Source organism: Bos indicus x Bos taurus, chromosome 6, assembly GCF_003369695.1.
Source record: "Bos indicus x Bos taurus breed Angus x Brahman F1 hybrid chromosome 6, Bos_hybrid_MaternalHap_v2.0, whole genome shotgun sequence".
Taxonomy (NCBI): domain Eukaryota; kingdom Metazoa; phylum Chordata; class Mammalia; order Artiodactyla; family Bovidae; genus Bos; species Bos indicus x Bos taurus.
In genome coordinates this window covers 90,469,989-90,494,192 of record NC_040081.1, presented here as the reverse complement: position 1 = coordinate 90,494,192, position 24,204 = coordinate 90,469,989, and the positions used below count along the sequence as shown (strand labels likewise).

The window sequence follows — 24,204 nt, the reverse complement described above, 5'->3', positions numbered from 1 at the left end:
CACCTTGGCTTGCAGATGGCCATTTTTTTCTCTGCATCCTCATGGGGCCTTCTTCTTTGTGCACTTGCTGCTGGTGTCTCTTCCTCTTGCAAGGACACTGTTCCCATTGGATTAGGGCCTCTACTCTTATAACCTCATTTAACCTCAGTTATCTCCTTAAAGGCCTGATATCCAAATACAGTCACAATGGGGTTTAGGGCTTCAAGCTATTTATATAAATTATGAGGGGATGCAACTCAGCTTGTAACTATGAAGGTGACAATGATGACGACAATGATTGCTGCTGACATTTATGAAGTGCTAACTGTATGCCAGCTATAGTACTAAACACTTCACATGTATTGTCATTTGATTCTCAAAGAAACCCTATAAAGGGCCATTATTTCTTTCATTTTATCATGTGAAAAGCTGAAGCAAAATCATACAAGGGGCAGAGCTTAAACTTGAACCTTAGTCTTTCAGCTTAAACCCATGTTTTCAAACATGATGCTATCTCTACTTTTTATATAGCTGTAATGGAAAGGAAAAAAATAAGACAGCGTCCAGGTGAGAATATGAAAATGAGGAAGGTTTTTGTTTTTTCCTTTGCTTTTGTCTTCTTTTTACTAGCCCAAAGCTAAGAGTAGCTTGAAAAACAAGGTAATATACTAAATAGAAAAAAGTCCAGAGAAAAAGGCAGCAGTTGAAGACAGAATCTTCCACTTTTAGCTTCTGCCCTGATCCTGATAAAAACTGAAAAATAAAACTTATATTGCACAGCTAGTTAAATCATTCTCTCTACAAGTATTCTTAACTACCTATCATGTGACAGGCACTGTACAAGAATTTCGTTAATAGTGAGCAAAATCTAGAAATTGTCCTTATCCTTATAATACTTACAGTCTAGTGGAGTAAGTAGTACTAATCAAATAATCAGAAAAGATTATATAGTAATAAACTGAGATAAGTGCTATGAGTGAAAAAAGCATACTTCTAAGGGAACACATAATAAAAGAACCTGTTATAGATGACAGAGGGTGTACTACTAAAGGCTACTCTAAAAAGAGAGTTAATACTGGGCTCAAAGCAAAAGGATGAGTAATATGTGCAATGGGGAAGAGGACGGGTAATATTCTGGGCACAGGGAAGAGCAAGGCAAAGGCCCTGAGAGATGTGTGGGAGGACTATGGCATACTTGAGGAACTGAAAGGAGTTTAGCACAGCTGGTGTTGAACTAACAAAGAGCAGAATAGCGGAAGATGAAGCTGGGAAGGCAGGCAGGGCTATAATAACGAATTTGGTCTTAATCTTAAAGGCTGCTGGAATATTTTAAGAGTATCACAGAGACTCAAGATTAGATCTGCCTTTAAAAAGTCCCTCTGGCTCCACTGTACAAAATAGATTAGGAGGAATAGAGAATTGGATGCAGGTTGATCAATTAAGAGACTACTGCAGACTCCCATGTTTCTAGCTCGCAGAGTTGGTTGTTAACTGATGACTGATGGTGCCATACACTCAGATTAGGTATGCTGTAGAAGGAAAGATTTTAGGAGTTTGGTTTTGGATACATTTAGTTTGAAGTGCCTCTTAATTACTCAAATACAGGTGGTTGGAATAGGCAGTTTATATACAGGTCAAAACTGAGAGGTCTAGATTAGAAGCATAATTGGGGAACAACTGATGTATATATGCATAATTACTGAAGCATGACCATTGACTACAATGCCTAAGATATAGCTAGTGATACAGAAGACACAGGATAGAAAGTGATAAAAGACTGCCTAGGTCTTAATCTTGAAAATATATACAACATTTAATTAACAGGGAGAAGATGATGAGCCTGCAAAGAAGGAATAGCAAGACAGACAGGAAGAAAATCCTGAGTACAAGATCACAGAAACCAAAGGAAGACAGTATCAAGGAGGAGGGGTTCAAAAGTATGAAATGCTGCTGATAGACACCAATTCACAAACTACCAGAGTGGAAAGGGAACGTAGAAATCGTCCAGTGCCCCATTATCTTCCAAATTATGGAATTAAGATTCAGGTAATATGCTAGTTAACCAGTAGAATCTAGATTAAACCCGTAATTCCTAATGCATAGGCCAATACTCTTTTCATACACTTATTTGCCTGATGACCATTACTTGACTCAGCTTTTCTTTTTAAATTAAATCACCTCTACTACTTTCATCGTTCACCAAACCTCTGTCTACTTCTGAAGCTTCTCTAAGTTAACAAATAATAATCCATTCTAAAATAAGCCTTCACTAAACATTAAATTAGAACGTCGATCGATCTGGCTCTGCAGCCAGAAAATAAGTCGCCACCCACTCCTTCACTCCTCCCCCATTCACCCACTCCTGCTGCCCCTACTAAAGCTGTCACACCAGTGTCTCAGCACAGCATCCTACACTCTTTGCATTCAAAGCAAAGACTGATTAACTGGGGAAACTACTGGAGGAGAGAACTGGAACCTAACGCTTTGACTATCAAGTTGGCATACTCAGTCACCCTCTCTTGTCCAGGTAAAATGAAAGCTTCATCCCCAGAGAAATGAAAGGAAGGGGAAAAAAAAGGAAGGAAGGGGTGCAAAACAATAATAATACTGTTTTGCATATTTGCAAGTTGCTAAGAAAGCTGCTAAGTGAGTAGGCCAAACAACTAATAGGGAGGGAGCACAGCTCCACCCATCAGCAGAAAATAAACGACCCAATCAAAAAATGGGCCAAAGAACTAAGTAGACATTTCTCCAAAGAAGACATACAGATGGCTAACAAACATGAAAAGATGCTCAACATCACTCTTTATCAGAGAAATGCAAATCAAAACCACTTTGAGGTAGCATTTCATGCCAGTCAGAATGGCTGCGATCCAAAAGTCTACAAGCAATAAATGCAGGAGAGGATGTGGAGAAAAGGGAACCCTCTTACACTGTTGGTGGGAATGCAAACTAGTACAGCCACTATGGAGAACAGTGTGGAGATGGCTTCAAAACCTGGAAATAGAACTGCCATATGACTCAGCAATCCCACTGCTGGGCATACACACCAAGGAAACCAGAATTGAAAGAGACACATGTACCCCAGTGTTCAACACAGCACTGTTTACAATAGCCAGGACATGGAAGCAACCTAGATGTCCGTCAGCAGATGAATGGATAAGAAAGCAGTGGTACATGTACACAATGGAGTATTACTCGGCCATTAAAAAGAATACATTTGAATCAGTTCTAATGAGGTGGATGAAACTGGAGCCTATTATGCAGAGTGAAATAAGCCAGAAAGAAAAACACCAATACAGTATACTAACGCATATATATGGAATTTAGAAAGATGGTAACGACAACCCTGTATGCGAGACAGCAAAAGAGACACAGATGTACAGAACAGTCTTTTGGACTCTGTGGGAGAGGGAGGCGGGGGATGATTTGGAAGAATGGCATTAAAACATGTATAATATCATATAAGAAATGAATTGCCAGTCCAGGTTCGATGCAGGATACAGGAAGCTTGAGGCTGGTGCACTGGGATGACCCAGAGGGATGGTATGGGGAGGGAGGAGGGAGAGGGGTTCAGGATGGGGAACACGTGTACACCCATGGTGAATGCATATTGATGTATGGCAAAACCAATACAATATTGTAAAGTAAAAAATGATAATAATAATTTTTAAAAAGGAAAAAAAATTAAAAAAAAAAGAAAATTGGATTAAAGACTTATTGAGCATGGCCCTGCCCACCAGAGTAAGACCCAGTTTTTCCCACAGCCAGTCCCTCTCATCAGGAAGCTTGCACAAGCTTCTTATCCTCATTTATCAGAGGGCAGACAGAAGAAGCAAGAACTACAGTCCTATGGCCTCCAGAACAAAAACCACAATGACAGAAAACTAACCAAAATGATACCATGGATCCCAGCGTTATGTAACTCAATGAAACTATGAGCCATACCGTACATGGACATGCAAGACTGACAGGTCATGCTGGAGAGTTCTGACAAAATGTAGCCTGCTGGAGAAGGAAACGGCAAACCACCTCAGTATTCTTTCCTTGAGAACCCCATGAACAGTATGAAAAGGCAAAAAGATATGGCACTGGAAGATGAGCCCCCAGGACACTAGGTGTCCAATATGCTACTTGGGAAGAGTAGAGAAACAGCTCCAGAAAGAATGAAGAGGTTGAGCCAAAACAGAACCAACAGCCAGTTGTGGACATGTCTGGTAGTGAAAATAAAGTCCAATACTGACAATACTGTATAGGAACCTGGAATGTTAGGTCCATGAATCAAGGTAAACTGGATGAAGTCAAGCAGGAGATGGCAAGAATGAACATCGACATTTGAGATATCAGTGAAAAGGTGAATTTAATTCAGAAGACCATTATATCTACTACTGTGGGCAAGAATCCCTTAGAATCTAAGAAATGGAGTAGTCCTCACAGTCAACAAAAGAGTCCAAAATGCAGTACTTTGGTGCAATCTCAAAAACAACAGTATGATTTCAGTTTATTTCCAAGGCAAACCAGTCAACATCACAGTAGTCCAAGTCTATGCCCCAACCACCAATGCTGACGCAGCTGAAGTACAATGGTTCTATGAAGACTCCCAACACCTTCTAGAACTAACACCAAAAAAAAGATGTCCTTTTCATGATAGAGGACTGGAATGCAAAAGTAGGAAGTCAAGAGATACCTGGAGCAACCGGAAAGTTAGGACTTGGAGTACAAAAGGAAGCATGACAAAGGCTAACAGAGTTTTGCTAAAAGAACACACTGGTCATAGCAAACACCCTTTCCAACAACACATGAGACAACTCTACACACGGACAACACCAGATGGTCAATACCGAAATCAGACTGATTATATTCTTTGCCGCCGAAGATGGAAAAGCTCTATAGAGTCAGCAAAAACAAGACCAGGAGCTGACCATGGCTCAGATCATGAACTCCTTGTTGCCAAATTCAGACTTAAATTGAAGAAAGTAGGGGAAACCAGTAGACCATTCAGTTATGACCCTAAATCAAATCCCTTATGATTGATTATACAGTGGAAGTGACAAATAGATTCAAGAGACTAGATCTGATAGAGTGCCTGGAAAAACTATGGACAGAGGATTGTGACATTGTACAGGATGTGGTAACCAAAACCATACCCCCTAAAAAGAAATGAAACAAGGCAAAATGGTTGTCTGAGGAGGCCCTACAAATAGCTGAGAAAAGAAGAGAAGGTAAAGACAAAGGAGAAAAGGAAAGATATACCCGTTTGAATGCAGAGTTCCAAAGAATAACATGGACATATAAAAAAGCCTTCCTCAGTGATCAATGCAAAGAAATAGAGGAAAACAATAGAATGGGAAAGACTAGAGATCTCTTCAAGAAAACTACACATACCAATGGAATGTTTCATGCAACGATGGGCACAATAAAGGACAGAAATGATATGGACCTAACAGAAGCAGAAGATATTAAAAAGAGGTGGCAAGAATACACAGAACTGTACAAAAAAGGTCTTAGTGACTCAGATAACCACGATGATATGATCACTCACCTAGAGACAGAAATCCTGGAATGTGAAGTCAAGTGGGCCTTAGGAAGCATCACTACGAACAAACAAAGCTAATGGAGGTGATGGAATTCCAGTTGAGCTATTTCAAATCCTAAAAGATGATGCTGTGAAAGTGCTGCACTCAATATGCCAGCAAATTTGGAAAACTCAGCAGTGGCCACAGGACTGGAAAAGTTTCATTCCAATCCTAAAGAAGGGCAATGCCAAAGAATGTTCAAACTACTGTACAATTTCACATGCTAGCAATGTAACTGCTCAAAATCTTCAAGCTAGGATTCAATAGTACATGAACCAAGAACTTCCATATGCACAAGCTGGATTTAGAAAAGGCAGAGGAACCAGAGATCAAATTGCTGACATCCACTGGATCACAGAAAAAGTAAGAGAATTCCAGAAAAACATCTACTTCAGCTTCATTGACTACACCAAAGCCTTTGACCCTGTAGACCACAACAAACTGAAAAATTCTTAACAAGATGGGAATAACAAGCCACACTACCTCCTCCTGAGTAACTTGTACACAGGTCAAGAAGCAACAGTCAGAACCAGACATAGAACAATGGACTGGTTCAAAACTGAGAAAGGAATATGTCAAGGCTATATATTGTCACCCCGCTTATTTAACAGGGTATATGTATACATATGTATGATGTATACATACATGGTGTATATGCAGAGTACATCATGCAAAATGCCAGGCTGGATGACTCACAAGCTGGAATCAAGATTGCTGGGAGAAACATCAACAACCTCAGATACACAGATGATACCACTCTAATGGCAGAAAGTGAAAAGGAACTAAAGAGCCCATCATGAGGGCGAAAAGAGATGAAAAAGCTAACTTGAAACTCAACATTAAAAAACAAAGATCATGACACCCAGTCTCATCACTTCACGGCAAATAAATGGGGAAAAAATGGAAAGTGACACATTTTATTTTCTTGGGCTCCAAAATCACTGTAGTGACTGCAGTCATGAAATTAAGACGCTTGCTTCTTGGAAGGAAAGCTATAACAAATCAAGACAATGTATTAAAAAGCAAAGACATCACTTTGCCGACCAAGGTCCATATAGTCAAAGCTATGGGTTTTCCAGTAGTCATGTATTGATGTGAGAGCTGGACCATAAAGAAGCCTGAAAGCTGAAGAATTGATGCTTTCAAACTGTGGTGCTGGAGAAGGCTCTTGACAGTCCCTCAGACAGCAAGGAGATAAAACTAGTCAATCCTAAAGGAAATCAACCCTGAATATTTATTGGAAGGACTGAAGTGGAAGCTCCAATACTTTGGCCACCTGATACGAAGAACTGATTCATTGGTAAAGACCCTGATGCTGGAAAAGATTGAGGGCACGTGGAGAAGGGGACGACAGAGGGTGAGATGGTTGGATGGCATCACTGACTCAAAGGACATGAATTTGAGCAAACTCTGGGAGATAGTGAAGGATGGGGAAGCCTGGCATGCCTGCAGTCCATGGGGTCGCAAAGAGTTGGACACAACTTAGGGAATGAACAAGAGTATATCTTAAAAGTTTTCATTGCAAGGAAAAAAAACGATATATTATGGCGATATTTACTAGACTTATTTTGGTGATCATTTTGCAATGTATACAAATACCAAATCATTATGTCTTATACTTCAAATCTCGACTTATTCTCATACATACACTTTATGCAAGGGAAATAAATAGGATATAAAAGATAAGTCAGACAAGGTTCTTTTCCCAGATAAAACCTCTCAAATTTAACAATCACCACCATCATTTTAACATCTATAGGAAAGTAGGTTCTGATTTCCTAACCAATGTGCCATCAACAATCCTTTTGCTAATTTTATAAATGTTAGTGATACACACTTAACTCATATTTAGCTATCAGTTTATTCTGCGTCCCTCATCCCTCTCTGTCAGACATGCACAAACACAGTAGTTCTCCACTTCGTATTTATATAGTTTACTTGTTTATTTTCTTAAGTATATCCCTCTGCCCTTAATGCTACTGAACTTCACACTAATCTATTTCTCTAAATTGCCACAGTCACTGAGTAGTTAAGTTATCCACACAATCTGGAATGCCCTGAATATGTAAGGAGCATACTGAGTGGCAAATAAAAGACATTTCTTTTTCCCTAAAAGGGGAAAAAAGTCAATTGAGAACAATTGAGAATATAAGCAAAAAGCCACTTAATACTAAGTTTTTAGAGAAACAAGAAAGGTGCAACTCACAATCTTTAAATTTAAAATCAAGAAATGTCTTTTTTCAAGAAGTAACTTTTTCAAAACAAATTTTACAAATATTTTAAAAAATTCAATTCCATATTACAATCAATTAAAAAGGATGAGAAAGATGGAGAGATGAACAAATTCTGAAATAAAAGCAAGAGAAAGAGAAGGGAAGATAGTTCAAAAATTAAAAGAACTTTGGACTTTCCAAAGCAAATATCTGCTATGAGGTTCTTTCCTTGCACCATGAGCACAAAGCTAACAGGAAAAAGTCACTATTGTGCTGTTTACAAATTTTAATTCAAAACATAGGGGGAAAGTTACTTCTGCAGCAAAGACTATGTGCCTGCTGCATTTGTGTGTGTATATTAATAGGCAGAAAATTCCTACTCTCTTTTTTCACCTTTTAAATAGTTTCTCTTGGCCCAGGGTGAAAGACAGAAATGAATTTCTTTAAACATACACATCAGCAATGATTAATTCTTAGAATAATGAAACTCAGTGAAACTGTAAGTATTAACATATATATTTTACCAACTTTCAATTTCACTCAAAGATAAAATCTTTTCTTCAAAGCAGTATGTTCCTGTGGAAACCTCCACCTCTAGCAGTTACAGGAAGCTCTAGTTCAGTCTCTACCTTATCTGGTAACCAGACTCAAGTAATTAATTCATTAAAGGTCCTATCTACAGTACTCCACATGTCATAATCTTTCTTTTTTAAGAAAACAAACAGAAATTTACAATACCATATGTAAAATAGATAGCGAATGGGAATTTGTTGTATGACTCAGGAAGGAAATGGCAACCCACTCCAGTGTTCTTGCCTGGAGAATCCCAGGGACGGGGGAGCCTGGTGGGCTGCCGTTTATGGGGTCGCACAGAGTCGGACACGACTGAAGCGACTTAGCAGCAGCAGGAAACTCAAACAGGGGCTCTGTGACAATCTAGAAGGGTGGGATGGGAGGGAGGTTCGGGAGGGAGGGGACATGGGTGTACCTATGGCTGATTCTTGTTGATGTATGACAGAAAACCACAACATTCTGTAATTTTAATCCTTCAACTAAAAAAACAGAATACAAACAACGCCATTGTTATTACAAGTTGGGGTTTTTAAAATATAAATAATCTCAACTCTAAGACGAAAAGGCATTTATACTAATTAAAGCATTCATGAGAGCCACAGCAGAAGCTCTTGGCTAAATTCTAAATGAAATTTGGTTCTACTTAATCTTATGGTACAGAATGTACCTTGTTCTTATGAGCAATTAGCATCCTGTTCATAAAGGTGTCCTGTCCAACTATCTCAGAAGGGATTCCCTAAGTTTCCAACACAGCTGTTATCCATAATTGTCAGCATACCACAAGAAGCTTCTGAAGAGAGAAAAGAACACTGCCACAGAACAGCTTTGAATATTATGGATAAAAACCAAAATGGGCTGTTATCACTGTTTAAGAAGAAACTCTTTTCTGAAGGTTTAAAACTAACAAAAAAACCCTTAGCAGCAGAGACTGCCTCAGGGGAAGATACTGTGGCCTTTTTTTTGCATGTTTGAATTATTTTTAAACCACGTGTGTATATATACACATGCATATATACCACAATGAAAGCTAGTATATTACACAATGGATTTCTGGATCCAGAATACCTCAGTTCAAATCCCATCTCATCCACCACCTAGCTATGTGATCACTTACTAACCATGTGACACTGGATGTGTTTCTTACTTCTCTGTATCCAATTTCATCACTTGTCAAATGGTGATAATAATAGTTCCCCTCACTGGGTTGAGAAGAATTAATGAGCTAAAAGATAGAGTCTGGTGCACAGTAGGCACCATGTAAATATTAGATATCACTATTTTTAACTTTTGGAGTTAATTTTAGACTTATAGAAAGTTGCAAAAATATTCTTAGGATAAGGATAAGGAAAGGTATCCTTATCTCATCACTTCCCTTCCCCTAATGCTAACATCTTATATTACCATACCAGAATTTTCAAGAACAGGAAACAGACATTGGTACAATTTTGTTAACAAAATGACAGATTTTAAATTCCACCAATTCTTCCACTAATATTCTTTTTCTAAGATCCTGTCCAGGACCCATACTAAGTCAGTTATTTCTACTTAGTTTCCAAATGGGACAGCTTCTCCTTGCAGACACAAACTTAACCCATGATCAAAGTAAATATCACTACTTTACTAGTAGTAAAAGTCTTATGTTTATGACTCTTTACTAGTCATAAAACATATCAACAATATAAGCTCCTTGATATGATACACTAAACAGGACATAATAGCATTTGTTTGTTTTCTTGCCAAAAATGCATAACTTCATTCCAGTTATGAGAAAATAGAAGACAAGCCAAAACTGAGAAACATTCTATAAAATAACTGATAAGCATGCTTCACAAGTATCACTATTATTTAACTTTTTAAAAATTAAAAGTAAATTATCTTTTTAAATCAATATCTATAAGTCATGATAACATCCCAAAGTCTGGGTAACTTTTCTTTAATTCTAATTTGCAGGTAGTTCCCCACTTATCTACGGAACCTAATTCATCTGAAGACCCATTATTTTCCACCAAGATGATTTTCTTCATGACAGAGCCTGTATTTCAAGTTCATTAAGAGGTAACTCTACTTTAGCAGGCTACCTTATAAACCTAACTAACCTAATATATATCATTTTTCTAGGGAGAAATGTATTATAGGTCTCAATTAGAAATGTCAGGAATACATCTCTTTCCCTTATTCACTCTGTCCCCAACATGATGGGCAACAGGAACTCTGCCTCTTTCCTGGTCTATCTGAATACATCCAGCACACCCTTGGTGGTGCTGATTTAGTTGCTCAGTCAGGACTGACTCTTGCGACCCCAAGGACTGTAGCCCACCAGGCTCCTCTGTCCATGGGATTTCTCTTTACTCTACCACTACTAAACAACAATGCTGGCTCTTGGCAATTCCCAGGACCACTCCCCTTTTACTCTAAAACTGCTTCTCTTTTCCCTTTCCCTAATTCTTGGACTTCTGGCAATTTAAGACATTTCTGGAGCCCTCAGGTTTGGCAATATGTTCACATGCTTCTCTTCTGAGGCTATCCAGACTCAGGCCTGGACTCTACACATTCCTCAGATTTTGAGAAGATGCCACAGGTATAAGTTAAACTTACTAGTGCCTCCACTAGTTTAACTCTTACAGAGCTCCATCTACTAGCTGGGCTGATCCTTGGTATTCTCCCAAATATGTAAATTCAGACTTAGAGATTCCAGAAGGGACGTGGGATGAGGGGAGGTACTAACTAGTACTCTAGAAAGGGTTAAGAATGTAGGCTAGAAAAAAACTGTTAGTGGAATGGAGGGATGGGAACAAGAGAGCAGGGATGTAATAGTACCAGTGTCATAAAATAGTTTCCTTGCCCTATTCCATCCTTCCCTGTTTTTCCCAGAAGGCTGTAAGGTCTTCATATGGTACAAATTCCCAGGGACAGGGACTGCTGGCTGCCTAGTGCACTGACATCGACTATTGTCTCCAACCAGAGTTTCTGTCCATATCAGCTAATTGTAAAAAAGAATACAGACTTCTCAGAAGCAGGAAGCGTAACTCCAAAACTTGAAAACATCAGAGAACTCCTGGGAACTCCAGGGAACATTAATAGACAAGAGCTCATCCAAAATCCTCCACCCAACCTGAAACCAACCTCCACCCAAGAGCCAACAAGTTCCAGAGCAAGACATACCACACTAATTCTCTAGTAAAGCAGGAACACAGCCCTGAGCATTAAAAGACAGGCTGCCCAAAGCCATACCAAACCCACAGACACCCAAAACTCACTACTGGACACTTCATTGCACTCCAGAGAGAAGAGATCCAGCTCCACCCACCAGAACACCAACGCAAGCTCCCCTAACCAGGAAACCTTGACAAGCCACTCGTCCAACCCCACCCACAGAGAGCAGGCTCCACGATAAGGAGGAACCACAAACTTCCAGCTTACAGAAAGGGCACCCCAAACAGAGCAATCTAAACAAAATGAAAAGGCAGAGAAATTTTCAGCAGGTAAAGGAACATGATAAATGCCCACCAAACCAAACAAAAGAGGAGGAGATAGGGAGTCTACCTGAAAAAGAATTCAGAATAATGATAGTAAAGATGATGCAAAATCTTGAAAACAAAATGGAGTTACAGATAAATAGATTAGAGACAAGGATTGAGAAGATGCAAGAAATGTTTAACAAGGACCTAGAAGAAATAAAGAAGTCAATCAATAACAAATAATACAATAACTGAGATCAAAAGCACTCTGGAGGGAGCCAACAATAGAATAACCGAGGGAGGAAGATAAGTGAGGTGGAAGATAGAATGCTGGAAATAAATGAAGCAGAGAGGAAGAAAGAAAAAAGAATTAAAAGAAATGAGGACAACCTCAAAGACCTCTGGGACAATGTTAAATGCCCCAACATTCAAATCATAGGGGTCCCAGAAGAAGAAGACAAAAAGAAAGGGCATGAAAAAATACTTGAGGAGATAACAGATGAAAACTTCTTTAAAATGGGGGAAGGAAATAGCCATCCCAGTCCAAGAAACCCAGAGAGTCCCAAACAGGATAAACCCAAGGTGAAACACCCCAAGACACATATTAATAAAACTAACAAAGATCAAACACAAAGAGCAAATATGAAAAGCAGAAAGGGAAAAGCAACAAGTAACACACAAGGGGATCCCCATAAGGATAATAGCTGATCTTTCAAGAAACTCTTCAGGCCAGAAGGGAATGGCAGGACATACTTAAAGTGATGAAACAGAAAAAGCTACAACCCAGATTACTATACCCAGCAAGGATCTCATTCAAATATGAAGGAGAAATCAAAAGCTTTACAGACAAGCAAAACCTGAGAGAATTCAGCACCACCAAACCAGCTCTTTAACAAATGCTAAAGGATCATCTCTAGACAGGGAACACATAAAAGGTTTATAAACTTGAACCCAAAACAACAAAGTAAATGGCAACGGGATCATACTTATCAATAATTACCTTAAATGTAAATGGGTTGAATGTCCCAACCAAAAGACAAAGACAGACTGAATGGATACAAAAACAAGACCCCTATATATGCTGTCTACAAGAGACCTACCTCAAACCAAGGGACACATATAGACTGAAAATGAAGGGATGGAAAAAGATATTTCATGCAAATGGAGACCAAAATAAAGCAGGAATAGCAATACTCTTTTCAGATAAAATACTTTGAAATAAAGGCCAAGAAAAGAGACAAAGAAGGACACTACTTAATGATCAAAGGATCAATCCAAGAAGAATACATAACAATTATAAATAAATATGCACCCAACATAGGAGCACCTCACTATGTAAGGCAAATGCAAACAGTATGAAAGGGGAAATTAACAGTAACACAATAATAGTGGGAGACTTTAATACCCCACTCATACCTATGGATAGATCAACCAAATAGAAAATTAGCAAGGAAACACAAACTTTAAATGATACAATGGCCCAGTTAGACCTAACTGATATCCATAGGACATTTCACCCCAAAACAATGAATTTCACAAGTGCACACAGAACATTTTCCAGGATAGATCACATCCTGGGCCATAAATCTAGCCTTAGTAAATTAAAAAAAACTGAAATCATTTCAAGCATCTTTTCTGATCACAATGCGGTAAGATTAGATGTCAACTACAGGAAAAAAACTATTAAAAATACAAATATATGGAGGCTAAATAACACGCTTCTGAATAACCAACAAAGCATGAAAGAAATCAAAAAGGAAATCAAAATATGCCTAGAAACAAATGAAAATGAAAACATGACAACCCAAAACCTATGGGATTCACTAAAAAGCAATGCTAAGAGGAAGGTTTACAGCATTACAAGCTTACCTCAAGAAACAAGAGAAAAATCAAATAAATAACCTAACTTTACACCTAAAGCAACTAGAAAAAGAAGAAATGAAGAACCCCAGGGTTAGTAGAAGGAAAAAAATCATAAAAATTAGGCAGAAATAAATGAAAAAGAAACAAAGGAGACCATAGCATATATCAACAAAACTAAAAGCTGGTTCTTTGAGAAGATAAATAAAAGAAACAAACCATTAGCCAGACTCATCAAGAAAAAATGGGGAAAAAAATCCAACAAAATTAGAAATGAAAATGGAGAAATCAAAACAGACAATACAGAAATACAAAGGATCATAAGAGACTACTATCAGCAACTGCTGCTAAGTCACTTCAGTCGTGTCCGACTTTGTGTGACCCCATAGACGGCAGCCCACCAGGTTCCTCTGTCCCTGGGATTCTTCAGGCAAGAACACTGGAGTGGGTTGCCATTTCCTTCTCCAATGCATGAAACTGAAAAGTGAAAGTGAAGTCGTTCAGTCATGTCTGACTCTTAGTGACGCCATGGACTGCAGCCTTCCAGGCTCCTCCGTCCATGGGATTTTCCAGGCAAGAGAACTGGAGTGGGGTGCCATTGCCTTCTCCACTATCAGCAACTATATGCCAATAAAATGGACAAGTTGGAAGAAATGAATGAATTCTTAGAAGAGCATAACCTTACAAAACTGAACCAGGAAGCAACAGAAAATCTTAACAGACCCATCACAAGTACAGAAATTGAAACTATAATCAAAAATCTTCCAACAAACAAAAGCCCAGGACCAGATGGCTTCACGGCTGAATTCTACCAAAAATTTAGAGAAGCTAACACCTATTCTATTCAAACTCTTCCAGAAAATTGCAAAGGAAAGTAAACTGCCAAACTCATTCTATGAGCCCACGATCACCCTAATACCAAAACCAGACAAAGATGCCACAAAAAAAGAAAATTACAGGCCAATATCACTGATGAACACAGATGCAAAAATCCTCAACAAAATTCTAGTAAACAGAATCCAACAACATATTAAAAAGATCATACATCATGACCAAGTGGGCTTTATCCCAGGGATGCAAGGATTCGTATTTGCAAATCAATCAATGGGATATACCACATCAACAAATTGAAGGATAAAACCATACGATTACCTCAATAGATGCAGAGAAAGCCTTTGACAAAATTCAACATCCATTTATGATAAAAACTCTCCAGAAAGCAGGCATAGAAGGAACATACCTCAACATAATAAAAGCTATAAATGATAAACCCACAGCAAACATTATCCTCAATGGTGAAAAACTGAAAGCATTTCCCCTAAAGTCAGGAACAAGACAAGGATGCCCACTCTCACCACTACTATTCAACAAAGTTTTGGAAGTTTTAGCCAGAGCAATCAGAGAAGAAAAAGAAATAAAAGGAATCCAGATTTGAAAAGAAATAAAACTATCACTGTTTGCAGATGATATGATCCTCTATATAGAAAACCCTAAAGACACCACCAGAAAATTACTAGAGCTAATCAGTGAATACTTATAGTAAACTTTCAGGATATAAAATTAATACAGAGGAATCCCTTGCCTTCCTGTACACCAACAATGAGAAAATATAAAGAGAAATGAAGGAAACAATCCCATTCACCATTGCAACGAAAAGAATAAAATAATTAGGAATAAATCTACCTAAAGAAACAAAAGACCTATATATAGAAAACTATAAAACACTGGTGAAAGAAATAAAAATGATACAAATAGATGGAGAAATATACCATGTTCATGGATCAGAAGAATCAACTTAGTGAAAATGAGTATACTACCCAAAGCAATCTATAGATTCAGTGCAATCCCTATCAAGCTACCAATGGTATTTTTCACAGAACTAGAACAAATAATTTCACAATTTTTATGGAAATACAAAAAACTTTGAATAGCCAAAGCAATCTTGAGAAAGAAGAATGGAACTGGAGGAATCAACCTGCCTGACTTCAGGCTCTACTACAAAGCTATAGTCATCAACACAGTATGGTACTGGCACAAAGACAGAAATATAGATCAATGGAACAAAACAGAAAGCCCAGAGGTCCGACTCTGTGCGACCCCATAGACGGCAGCCCACCAGGCTCCCGTCCCTGGGATTCTCCAGGCAAGAACACTGGAGTGGGTTGCCATTTCCTTCTCCAATGAATGAAAGTGAAAAGTGAAACTGAAGTCGCTCAGTTGTGTCTGACTCTTCGCGACCCCATGGACTGCAGTGCACCAGGCTCCTCCATCCATGGGATTTTCCAGGCAAGAGTACTGGGGTGGGTTGCCATTGCCTTCTCCATGGACACCTTATCGTTGACAAAATATATAATGGAGAAAAGACAATCTCTTTAACAAGTGGTGCTGGGAAAACTCATCAACCACCTATTAAAGAATGAAACTAGAATACTTTCTAACACCATATATATAAATAAAATGGATTAAAGCCCTAAATGTAAGACCAGAAACTATAAAACTCCTAGAGGAAAACATAGGCAAAATACTCTCTGACATAAATCACAGCATGATCCTCTATGATCCACCTCCCAGAGTAATGGAAATAAAAGCAAAAATAAACAAATGGGACATAATTAAACTTAAAAGCTTTTGCATAACAAAGGAAACTATAAGCAAGGTGAAAAGACAGCCTTCAGGGTGGGAGAAAATAATAGCAAATGAAGCAACCGACAAAGAATTAGTCTCAAAAATATACAAACAGTTCATGCAGCTCAATACCAGAAAAATAAATGACCCAATCAAATATGGGCCAAAGAACTAAACAGACATTTCTCCAAAGAAGACATACAGATGGATAACAAACATGAAAAAAATCTCAACATCACTCATTATCAGACAAATGCAAAGCAAAACCACAATGAGGTAACATCTCACAACTGTCAGAATGGCTGCTATCAAAAAGTCTATAAACAATAAATGCTGGAGAGGGTGTGGAGAAAAGGGAATCCTCTTACCCTGTTGGTAGGAATGCAAACTAGTACAGCCACTATGGAGAACAGTGTGGAGATTCCTTAAAAAACTGAAAATAGAACGGCCACACGACCCAGCAATCCCACTGCTGGGCATACACACTGAGGAAATCAGAACTGAAAGAGACACGTGTACCCCAGTGTTCATCACAGCACTGTTAACAATAGCTATGAAATGGAAGCAACCTAGATGCCTATTGGCAGACGAATGGATAAGAAAGTTGTGGTATTTATACATAATGGAATATTACCCAGCTATTAATAAGAACACATTTGAATCAGTTCTATTGAGGTGGATGAAACTGGAGCCTATTATAGAGAGTGAAGTAAGCCAGAAAGAAAAACACCAATACAGTATATTAACTCATATATATATGGAATTTAGAAAGATTGTAACAACAGCCCTATATGTGAGACAGCAAAAGAGACACAGATATAAAGAACAGACTTTTGGACTCCGTGGGAGAAGGTGAGGGTGGCATGATTTGAGAGAACAGCACTGAAACATGTATATTACCATATGTGAAACAGATCACCAGTCCAAGTTTGATGCATGAAACAGGGCACTCAAAGCTGATGCACTGGGACAGCCCAGAGGGACGGGATGGGGAGGGAGGGGGGGAGTGGGGTTTGGGATAGGGGACACATGTACACCCGTGGTTGATTCATGTCAATGTATGGCAAAAGCCACCACAATACTGTAAAGCAATTAGTCTCCAATTAAAAATAATTAATTAATTAAAAAAAGAATACAGGCTTCTTCCCTTTTTCTCTTTTCTTGGAATAAGCCAAGTTTTCTAATGGTTACTACTACTAGTCATGATGGGAAAATAAGAGTAAAAACATTACTAACAAAGGTTAAGTTTTAAGAAGTCACAATAATCATTCTCCTGGTATTCAATGAAATATAAATTAAATGGGGTTCTAGACTTTCTCAAGGTTTCCTGATTTCTCTCACCAGAAACCTCAGATTCTATTTATATCCTGAATTGTTCCATACTTAGTCCTCTACTCCAATACTCTTGAACTTTCTATTGTCTAGGGAGGTCTGGATCTGGAGTTACACAGTCAAACCTCAGAGGTTGCCTTTCACTTCCCTGTTTCATCACAGAAGAAAGAATTCGAGTAGGCTTTTGCACTGCTGCTGTCCCTTGACTCTAGTACTTATTAAATGTGTTAAATGACTAGGAAGAGTTACATAATTTGTGGGATGTAACTCTTCTAAACTACCTTTAAAAAGAAGACACTGGTGCTCTTACAGAATTACTGCAAGGACTAGTGAGACACTAGGTGCGACACCTGGCACGTGGCAGGCACCCGACAAGTGACGACAATTACACGGTCTCCATCACCGCCCCGCTACCTCCAGCTGGCACGGGTGCGAGGTTGAGAGGGAGGAGGCCAGAGCTGAGGAGCGAGCTGTTTCCCTCACCACACCTCTTACTGCTCACCTACCCACATATTAAAAGACTACAGAAGCAAGAAGCATGGAAAGTAAGCTAGATTACTTTTGTTGGGTTTTTATTAAAAAGGGAAATAGCATTCAGCATAATCTATAAAATACAGACAATACACAGCCTATCTAAATATTTTTAAGTGTTGTTCTTGTTTTGACTCCAAGACATTCATTTATTCTAAGTATCAAGATAATATAAGAAATAAAATATCTGCACTAAAAAAGGTCCTTCCAATTCTTTTTTCACATTCCTCATTTTATCTCCTATTTAAAACATTACATTTAAAGTTTAAATTGGCAAGCCATGTGTACTGAAATACTTCCTACAAATCACCATTTTAGATATCCTATTTCTAAACAACACAAACAAATGCAGTGCAACTTCATACCTTACATACATAGCTCCTCTAACATTCACATGCAGGACTCATTTCTCCAGGCAAGATCTTTTCGTGCACACTCTTTCCAACTAGCTCTGAAATAATATCTGCCAGATCTGTTCTTTCCTCTCCTTCAGCTTTTCTGAGTAGCAGAAAACCTGAACTAATGATAATAAGGGAGACTACTGCACAATTTTTCTTCCTCTTATTGAATCAAGCTTCTTTCAGTTAGTTGTTTGTAAAGTTGCTCATCGCTAATCTCTCACATGTTTCTATCCCCTAACAATAAGCATGTTGTTTTCCAACTTGGAAAATTAACATGAACGTCCACATTGACCTGGCAGTTGTAGATTGCAGTCATTTTCCAGGCGGCCAATTTAAGGCCATGAATAGAGATGCCTTTGTTGTGAGAAAAATGATTTCTTTGAAGTTTATGGCGATGCTGAAGCTGCTTTATACAACCCACTGGTCCTGGCTCAAATAGCAGCAAACATTCTGTGAGGAGTACAGAGGACATGGAAAAGAGGGTTGATAATCTGTTCAGTGAGATAACAGAATTTCTCTGTCTTCTAAATTTCAACATATGAGGTCTTAAAATCATACCTAAAATACTAAAGGAAAGCAATTCACTTTCAAACCCATGTTCTTTGTTTCCTTCTGAATTATCTGACACTTAACTAAACTTTGGAGAAGGCAATGGCACCCCACTCCAGTACTCCTGCCTGGAAAATCCCATGGATGGAGGAGCCTGGTAGGCTGCAATCCATGGGGTCGCTGAGGGTCGGACATGACTGAGCAACTTCACTTTCACTTTTCACTTTCATGCATTGGAGAAGGAAATGGCAACCCACTCCAGTGTTCTTGCCTGGAGAATCCCAGGGACGGGGGAGCCTGGTGGGCTGCCATCTATGGGGTCACACAGAGTCGGACACGACTGAAGTGACTTAGCAGTAGCAGTAGCAGTAACTATACTTTAATAAAATCAACTTGGCAAAAAGTAACATTTCAAGGCAAGTAAATTTGGTTCTACATAAAACAAACAGGTTGAAAAAAGTGAATAATGGTTGTTATTTCATAACTCTTCCTTCCTCAAAGGTAAAACATTAAATTTCCTTTTCAGAAGAATGGTAGATTGAAATCTTAACTTATTTCCAAGAAAATGAAAGAGTTACAGTTTAATAAATCACCTGCAGCTTAGCTGTTCCAGGAAACCCTTTCCTTTGCAATAAATCTAATTAAGATAATGGGAAGCCATCCAACTCCAGGAACAAGATACAGGTAGCCTGTGTCTGACCAGCACAAATAGACACAGATAAAAAGCAAAATAAACTGAACTGACAGTAACTTTGAAATCTTCAATCTCTGAAAGCTAAAAGCTCTTTTTTTTTTTTTCTTTTTGTGCTCATCTTTTAGAGTACCAATAACTGTCTCTCCTTTAACATCAGAAATTTGGTAGAATTCAGTCATCTTTCACACAAGGTGCATCAGGTTCTGATTCCTTCTATCATTCTGAAAAGGAGAGGAAAAGTAGATGGCTAGCGGTGGGTCAGCTGGGTCAGTATGGAGATGGAGGCCACTGAAAACTGGCCCTTCTTTTGTGCGTGTATTTGAGACTGCAATGTTTGGGGCAGTGCATATCACAGATGAAATCATCCTTATGAAATGTGAGTTCTTGTACATCTCACTCACAAATACCAGATTACATTACACTACATTTTGAAAATGTCTTATGTCAAAGTCCCAGAAGGAGACTAAGTATAAGCTCAGAAAAATCCTTTTCAAAATTCATTATTTCTGTGGAATGCTTTCAAATAGCAATAAAATATACACTACTCCTTAATGCCATAATGATTTTTTTATTGTCTATACCATTTTTCCCAAAATTTAATTTGGAAAAAATACAGTCTTGCCCAGTGCCTAATAGCAGCAGGATCTTCTGATTTCTGGAAAAGGTATTTATTAATGTTAAAGGAAAGTCACAGAAGTAGAATTCCATTAAGGGTTTCTGAAAAAATCCACTGGCAGCTCCCTAAATGCCTTCAGTTCAGTTCAGTTCAGTCGCTCAGTCGTGTCCGACTCTTTGCAACCCCATGAATCACAGCACGCCAGGCCTCCCTGTCCATCATCCATTCCCCTTAATCCCTCTATGAAAGAGCATCAGGTTTTGTACTACTGTACTTTTAAGAGTTAAGGACTCTACATCAATCTGTTCAACCTATTCACATTATTTTAGGTGCCTATCACATGTGTGGCAACCTCTACCCTAGGAGTGAGTCATCTTTCTATAAACTCAAAACAACAGGATTCTGTTACATAATGCATGCATGGTAAGTCATTTCAGTCATGTCTGACTCTGTGCGACCCTATGGACTGCACAGGCTCCACTGTGAGTGGGATTCTCAGGCAAGAATACTGGAGTGGGTTGCTGTGGCATTCTCCAGGGATCTTTTTGATCCAGGGATGGAACCTGAGCCTAACCTGCATTGGCAGGTGGGTCCTTTACCACTAGCACCACCTGGGAAGCCCTCTGTTACATTATACTGCTTTATAATAAATGAGAACTGTTCTATTTCTAACCCACTTTTCATTAATTTAACTAGCAAAACAGTCTTAATTTTTTCTGCAAACAATATGTTATTCAAAGACTTAATGAATGCTGAGTTGGGAATTATTTTTAACTGCCTTGCACTAATCTCTCCCCATTTGAAAACACTTTAAAACTCTATATTAATTGCATAATTGATAATCATAATTAAAACTTCATATGAATCACAGATTATAGAACTGTTATGCTGCAAAGTTTTTTGGAAATTAATCGTAAGAACTACATTCAGGGATTCTCCTTCAAATTCAAATGGAAACTTGTTTGAATGGATGAACTTAAAATAGTTCAATTCCAGAAACAACAACAACAACAAAATGGCAAACACTACTACAAACAGAGAGAATGAAGTTTAATCTTTGTCTTGCTTAATCAAAGAGAAGACACAATGAGATATAACCACTTAGTGAAGAGAGAAAGAACAAAAGGACCAGGAAGATTTAGAGAAGTTTCTAAAACAAACTAAAAAAATTTTAAAAAGCATAGTATCTCTTCTTAGCTCTATCCCCATCTTTATTTAAAATATAATATCAAGGTAGTATAATATGCTAAATGAATAACTAGACAAGTACTGTCCACATTCAAGGTCAGGAGGGGCGGCTGTGAGGAGATATCCCTCGTCCAAGGTAAGGAGCAGCGGCTGCGCTTTGCTAGAGCAGCCATGAAGAGATATCCCACGTCCAAGGTAAGAGAAACCCAAGTAAGACAGTAGGTGTTGCAAGAGGACATCAGAGGGCAGACACATGGAAACCATAATCACAGAAAACTAGCCAATATGATCACATGGACCACAGCCTGGTCTAACTCAATGAAACTAAGCCATGCCATGTGGAGCCACCCAAGACAGATGGGTCATGGTAGAGAGGTCTGTCAGAATGTGGTCCACTGGAGAAGGGAATGGCAAACCACTTCAGTATTCTTGCCATGAGAACCCCATGAACAGTATGAAAGGCAAAATGATAGGATACTGAAAGAGGAACTCCCCTGGTCGGTAGGTGTCCAATATGTTACTGGAGATCAATGGAGAAATAACTCCAGAAAGAATGAATGGATGGAGCCAAAGCAAAAACAACACCCAGTTGTGGATGTGACTGGTGATAGAAGCAAGGTCCGATGCTGTAAAGAGCAATATTGCATAGGAACCTGGAATGTTAGGTCCATGAATCAAGACAAATTGGAAGTGGTCAAACAAGAGATGGCAAGAGTGAACGTTGACATTCTAGGAATCAGCAAACTAAAATGGACTGCAATGGGTGAATTTAACTCAAGATGACCATTGTATCTACTACTGCAGGCAGGAATCTGTTAGAAATAATGGAGTAGCCATCATGGTCAACAAGAGAGTCCAAAATGCAGTACTTGGATGCAATCTCAAAAACGACAGAATGATCTCTGTTCTTTTCTAAGGCAAACCATTCAATATCACAGTAATCCAAGTCTATGCCCCAACCAGTAACACTGAAGAAGCTGAAGTTGAATGGTTCCATGAAGACCTACAAGACCTTTTAGAACTAACACCCAAAAAAGGTGTCCTTTTCATTATAGGGGACTGGAATGCAAAAGTAGGAAGTCAAGAAACACCTGGAGTAACAGGCAAATTTGGCCTTGGAATACGGAATGAAGCAGGGCAAAGACTAATAGAGTTTTGCCAAGAGAACCCACTGGTCATAGCAAACACCCTCTTCCAACAACACAAGAGAAGACTCTACACATAGACATCACCAGATGGTCAACACCGAAATCAGACTGATTATATTCTTTGCAGCCAAAGATGGAGAAGCTCTATACAGTCAGCAAAAACAAGACTGGGAGCTGACTGTGGCTCAGATCATGAACTCCTTGTTGCCAAATTCAGACTTAAATTGAAGAAAGTAGGGAAAACCACTAGACCATTCAGGTATGACCTAAATCAAATCCCTTATGATTATACAGTGGAAGTGAGAAATAGATTTAAGGGACTAGATCTGATAGATAGAGTGCCTGATGAACTATGGACGGAGGTTCGTGACACTGTACAGGAGACAGGGATCAAGACCATCCCCATGGAAAAGAAATGTGAAAAAGCAAAATGGCTGTCTGAGGAGGCCTTACAAATAGCTATGAAATGAAGAGAAGCATAAAGCAAAGGAGAAAAGGAAAGATATTCCCATTTAAATGCAGAGTTCTGAAGAATAGCAAGGAGAGATAAGAAAGCCTTTCTCAGTGATCAATGCAAAGAAATAGAGGAAAACAATAGAATGGAAAAGACTGGAGATCTCTTCAAGAAAATTAGAGATACCAAGGGAACATTTCATGCAAAGATAGACTCAATAAAGGACAGAAATGGAATGGACCCACAGAAGCAGAAGATATTAAGAGGAGGTGGCAAGAATACACAGAAGAACTGTACAAAAAAGATCTTCATGATCTAGATAATCACGATGGTGTGATCACTTACCTAGAGCCAGACATCCTGGAATGTGAAGTCAAGTGGGCCTTAGAAAGCATCACTACGAACAAAGCTAGTGGAGGTGATGGAATTCCAGTTGAGCTATTTCAAATCCTGAAAGATGATGCTGTGAAGGTGCTGCACTCAATATGCCAGCAAATTTGGAAAACTCACCAGTGGCCACAGGACTGGAAAAGGTCAGTTTTCATTCCAATCCCAAAGAAAGGCAATGCCAAAGAATGCTCAAACTACCACACAATTGCACTCATCTCACACGCTAGTAAAGTAATGCTCAAAATTCTCCAAGCCAGGCTTCAGCAATATGTGAATCGTGAACTTCCAGATGTTCAAGCTGGTTTTAGAAAAGGCAGAGGAACCAGAGATCAAATTGCCAACATCTGCTGGATCAAGGAAAAAGCAAGAGAGTTCCAGAAAAACATCTATTTCTGCTTTATTGACTATGCCAAAGCCTTTGACTATGTGGATCACAATAAATTGTGGAAAATTCTGAAAGAGATGGGAATACCAGACCACCTGACCTGCCTCTTGAGAAACCTGTATGCAGGTCAGGAAGCAACAGTTAGAACCGGACATGAAAAAACAGACTGGTTCCAAATAGGAAAACGAGTATGTAAAGGCTGTATATTGTCACCCTGCTTATTTAACTTATA

General features: G+C 38.8%; 1 protein-coding gene across 5 annotated transcripts in view; it reads right to left on the bottom strand.

The window, feature by feature from the left end:
- Positions 1-24,204, bottom strand: part of ART3 (ADP-ribosyltransferase 3) — a 141,450-nt gene that overhangs the window by 71,173 nt on the left and 46,073 nt on the right. Inside the window, exon 1 of one of the 5 annotated variants that reach the window (XM_027544787.1) lies at positions 18,513-18,692. The exons of the other annotated variants lie outside the window; for them this stretch is intronic. The gene's annotated coding sequence lies outside the window, so the exon portion shown is untranslated. Of the gene's footprint in view, positions 1-18,512; positions 18,693-24,204 lie in introns of those variants that run through there. 5 annotated transcript variants of the gene reach the window in all.